The sequence below is a fragment of the Mustelus asterias genome, chromosome 10, assembly GCF_964213995.1.
Source record: "Mustelus asterias chromosome 10, sMusAst1.hap1.1, whole genome shotgun sequence".
In the NCBI taxonomy this organism is placed as follows: domain Eukaryota; kingdom Metazoa; phylum Chordata; class Chondrichthyes; order Carcharhiniformes; family Triakidae; genus Mustelus; species Mustelus asterias.
In genome coordinates, this window is record NC_135810.1 from 115248839 (window position 1) to 115254466 (window position 5628).

Here is a 5628-nt window from a genome sequence, read left to right on the forward strand (position 1 = left end):
GAAAGCTTCAAGCTTCTCGGTGTCCAGATCACCAAAAACCTATCCTGGTCCCCCCATGCCGACACTCTTGTCAAGAAAGCCCACCAACGCCTCCACTTTCTCAGAAGACTAAGGAAATTTGGCGTATCAGCTATGACTCTCACCAACTTTTACAGATGCACCATAGAAAGCATCCTTTCTGGTTGTATCACAGCTTGGTGTGGCTCCTGCTCTGCCCAAGACCGCAAGGAACTGCAAAAGGTTGTGAATGTAGCCCAATCCATCATGCAAATCAGCCTCCCATCCATTGACTCTGTCTACGCTTCCCGCTGCTTTGGCAAAGCAGCCAGCATAATCAAGGACCTACGCACCCCAGACATTCTCTCTTCCACCTTCTTCCTTCGGGAAAAAAATTACAAAAGTCTGAGGTCACGTACCAACCGACTCAAGAACAGCTTCTTCCCTGCTGCTGTCAGACATTTGAATGGACTTATCTTGGATTAAGTTGATCTATCTCTACACCCTAGCTACACTACATTCTGCACTCTCTTGTTTCCTTCTCTATGAACGGTATGCTTTGTCTGTATAGTGAGCAAGAAACAATACTTTTCACTGTATGTTAATACATGTGACAATAATAAATTAAATCGAATCAAATCTCTCTCCACAGATGCTTCCAGAGGTGCTGAGTTTATCCAGCATTTTTTTATTAAATATTATATAATATTTTGCTTGCCTCTTGTCACAGTTAGTGGATATGCACCTTGTGTCTTCAAATACTCACGTGATGGAGTGGAATGGAAAGCTATGTAAGTATTGCTGCCGTCAGCAAAGTAAAAGTGTTCGAAACTTGAGTAAAATTAGAACATGGGCAGATGTTCTGGAGTGATTTCAAACCAGTAACTAGATCTTGTGGGGTTAAGAGGACGATATTAAACCCCACGGAGTCTCCTGTTATTAATGCCAGTGGAACTCAAGAGGCTTTTCTGTGTTAGCGGCACTGGCTTTCGATCTTTGTTATTCTTTATACTATATACAATCCCAGCACATTCTTACACTTGGAATGTGAATCAGTAACAGAAGTTAATAATTACATTCCAAATGGGCAGGTTCCTCCTGTGATTGAATGGGGTAATTCATGTGGCTGTGCTATTGTACCCCACAATCCTGACCACAGTACTGTGATGCCTTGCGATTCATTCTCATAGGGTTTTATTTCATAGCAGAGAAGCAGGGAAGAGCAAAATGTGGAAATAAATAGAAAGAAAAAACCGACTTACTTGCATTTATGTAGTGCCCTTCAGGCTGTTCGAAAATGCATGTAGCCAATGATGTTGTTAGCGCAAGCAAATTCAGCAATCACTCCACACTCAGACTCCCGATCTGGCTTCCTTCTGCACTGTAGGATTCTATGATCCTGTGATGATTTATCTATTCCTCCGAGCTTCCTAATATCCTGCCATTCATTAAATACTCCCTTGTCCCCGGTAAGTTATTCAAGGCAGGGGGCAGTAATATGTCCTATTGGGTTTAGCAAAGCAGGCTCCAAATTAAAGAAAGAGTTGCAGGCAGAAGACTCTAAACGAAAAGGCATGAGAGAAACCTCGAAGATCTGAGGAGGCAACCAATATTCGGTGATTCTGTGCTGCAGGCCGTCAGAGCAGTGGTGTTCCGCTTGTCACGGCCGAAGGTCTGAGACTTTGCTCGGAAGACAGAACTGGCAAAAGTCAGAGTGACCTTTGGAGAGAATTCCAAGGGAAGATGTTCAGATGTGAAGGTTGGAAATCCTGGTGGGAAAGGTTTCAATAGATATGGCTGGCTCACAATGTGACACGCGCTTGGGTGGGTTGTTGAGAAATCTATCAAACGGAGTTTGTTGGCCTTTATTGTGCATTGATAGTCTGTCCAACCAGTTTGTCAGTTAATTCACATGTAACTCATACCTACCCTGAATGTTAAGATATAAGATAGATATCTACCGTATAGCTTATCGTAAAGTTTATTTTTGTTTGTTCTAAACCTGTGGTGAACCATCGTTGGTTCCCACTGGATAGTGCTGAGCCAGGGGCTGGCCAGGACTACAAGGATGTAGATATGTTACTGTTGGGTTGTGCTATTGTTGCTGTTGGGGTTAGGGTGGGGTTGTTACACCTTTGTATTGTAGTGTTGTGGCACATCCCAGTCGGGCTCCGCCTCCTGGGAGAGGCATAAGAGTCCCTGCTCTGGCCGGGACCCCTTCAGTCTGGGATAGTGTATATAAGTTCTGGTAGCTTTATTAACAGTAAATAAAAGCCTTTATTTACTGAGCTTCAAGCCTCGTGTCTGAATAGCGCATCAATTTTATTTACTGTCGTTAAACTCTCATCGGAGAAAAAAAAAGAAGAGAGAGTATGGAGCAAATTCTCAAGCTGGAACGCCTTACGCTAGATCCACGTGCGGCGGGCGCTTCTAACACCTTCGACCACTGGCTGAAGTGTTTCGAAGACTACCTGGCAGCCTCTGCAGCGGTCACCACAGATGATGACAGACTCCGGGTCCTCCATGCGAGGGTAAGCGACACTGTCTACCTCGCGATCCGTGCGGCCACTAATTACCCTAAGGCCCTCGAGCTTCTAAAGAAGCGCTATACAAAACCACCTAACGAGATACACGCTCGTTACCTCTTAGCCACTCGACGACGGCAGTCTGGCGAAACGATGGAGGACTATGCCAATGAGCTCCTACAGCTAGCCAGGGGCTGTGACTGCAAAGCTGTGTCGGCTGAGCAGAGCATGTACGACCTCGCCCAAGATGCGTTTGTGGCCGGGGTCGGATCGTCGTACATTTGTCTTAAACTGTTGGAGAAGGGTAACCTTAATCTTACCCAGGCCATCGAGTTAGCAGAGATGCTCGAGTCGGCTTCAAAGAGCTTAGTTTTATATCCAGAGGACCACGTGGAGACAATGTGGCAGGAGCAGTCGCAAATCCCTCCTCGCCCCTCGGGTTCGAAATGCTGTGTAATGGCGTGCTCCCATTCGGGCCAGACGACGGCTGCAGCCCCGTGCGGCCCGCGGTGCTACTTCTGTGGAGGAGCGAAGCATACCCGGCAAAAGTGTCCCGCTAAAGCTGTATTGTGCACCGCATGCGGTAAAAAAGGGCATTATGCAAAAGTGTGCCGATCGAAACCCAGGAACGGCAGTGCGGCCTGCGATTCTTCAGAGCTTGGATCATCATTGTCGAAGTCGTCGCGGGGTTCGTCCACGTGCGAGACCAGGACGACGCCATTACGGTCGACGGAGTCGGAGGAGTATGACCACCAGGGGTCGCTGAGTTTGGCGCCCTCACCCACGTGCGATTCATGGGGGCAGCCATGTTGGTCGACACTGACCACGAACGACCATCAGGGGTCCTCCGCATCGATTTCAGCTGCCTGCAGTGGCGTTCATGAACCAACGGTGGCGTCGATCATCCTGGACCAGGCCAAGCCTCATAGACTCGACCGTTCAATGATGAATATCCAGGTAAATAATCATGTGATTTATTGTCTGTTTGACAGCGGGAGCACTGAGAGCTTTATCCACCCAGACACTGTGAAGCGGTGTGGACTCCAGATTCAACCTGCCAAACAGACAATCTCTATGGCATCAAGGTCCCAGTCTGTTGCCGTGCTAGGGAGTTGCGTGGTAACCTTGAAAGTACAAGGCACAGTTTACGAGCGCTTCAAGCTCCTTGTGTTGCCGTATCTTTGCGCGCCAATACTTCTCGGACTAAACTTCATGGTCCACTTGAGGAGTGTAATCCTACAGTACGGTGGGCCACTCCCTTCACTGGCAGTGGGAAAACAGCAGCAGCCTCCAAATTGCCCAACGCAGCCTCTCGACGCTGAAGATCACCACACCCTCCTTGTTTCAGAATCTGGTGCCAGGCTGCAAGCCCATCGTGACTAAAAGTAGGCGTTACAGCACTGAGGATCGGATCTTTATTAGATCTGAGGTTCAGCGGCTCCTCAAAGAAAGGATCATACAACCCAGTGTTAGTCCGTGGCAGAACAGCTGGACGCCGTTTTGGGGAGAACGCCACCGCAAGTGCCTACTCCGGTGTCACTGCCGGTATTGAGGAGGTCACAACGACGGTGCAGTCCCCCTGACCGTCTGAACTTATAGACTGCTGACATTTTATTCTGGTTTTTGTACCCCGCCGGCCTTTGTTTTCAAAGGAGGGGTGAATGTGGTGAACCATCGTTGGTTCCCACTGGATAGTACTGAGCCAGGGGCTGGCCAGGACTACAAGGATGTACATATGTTACTGTTGGGTTGTGCTATTGTTGCTGTTGGGGTTAGGGTGGGGTTGTTACACCTTTGTATTGTAGTGTTGTGGCACATCCCAGTCGGGCTCCGCCTCCTGGGAGAGGTATAAGAGTCCCTGCTCTGGCCGGGACCCCGTCAGTCTGGGATAGTGTATATAAGTTCTGGTAGCTTCATTAACAGTAAATAAAAGCCTTCATTTACTGAGCTTCAAGCCTCGTGTCTGAATAGCGCATCAAAACCCATGGAATCTTGTGGATTTATTCACTCAGTAAGCGTCTTGAGTCTCAAACTTTATCTACTTTAATTAAAATGATGTTGGTCCCTCAGTGGATCTCCACCCATGCCGTGGCGTCTGGCCAAGGTTTATAGGAATGTGCTGTGATCATAAAATACCCAGTCACGGAGGTTCTCATAAAAAACAGCTTTTGTGATACTTAAATTTTAAAAATGCTCCAACTTGTACACACATACGCACACACACAGACATGCATGCACACACATACATGTCCACACGCACACACGTGCACACACATGTACACACATGTGCACAGACATCTGTGCACACACATGTCCACATGCAAACACATGCACACACATACACACAATAGATGAAGTGATTAGAGTCCAGTAAAGCTAAAAGGTAGATATCTTGTGGCATAGGGATTAATGTTCCTTCCTCTGAGCCAGAAGCTCTGGTTTTGAGTCCCACATCAGGACTTGACGGCCACAGGAAGGTGTGTCCATCGCGCGGTCAAACAGGCTGAATATCAGTCTTCAAAATCCTCCCAACGCACCAACGGCAGGTGATAAGAGTGGGATAGACACCTGATCAGCCAAGCTTGATGTGGAGTGGCATCCATCAAGCCTCCGATGACAGGCTCGTGACCCATTCCAGGAGAACGTCACTCACTATGGGAACAGATGAAAGTCTGCCTCATGCACCACTAGGTGTGGGAAGAGAAACAACAACAGCATTAAAAGGATATGTGAAGAGGTAACTTGGTTGGCTTCGGCATCAAGGTGATTTCAAACAGCTCTTTCGGAGACAACAAACTGGTTTGAGTTCTTCTTAAAATCTCCATCTGTGGCACCTGGACTGTCAGAGTCAGCAGACAGAGTTCAAGTTGGGCAGAGAGAGAACCCACTCGGTGCCATCAGTGTCTAAGTCGCTGGAGCTGTGCTGCAGAAAAATCAGGTGCTTAAAATACACAAAGGGATGGCTTGTCACATAAACTTCTTTCTCCAATTATGGCTGTGGTTAGTCTATTTCCTCATAGAACATAGAACATAGAACATAGAACATTACAGCGCAGAACAGGCCCTTCGGCCCACGATGTTGCACCGACCAGTTAAAAAAAAAACT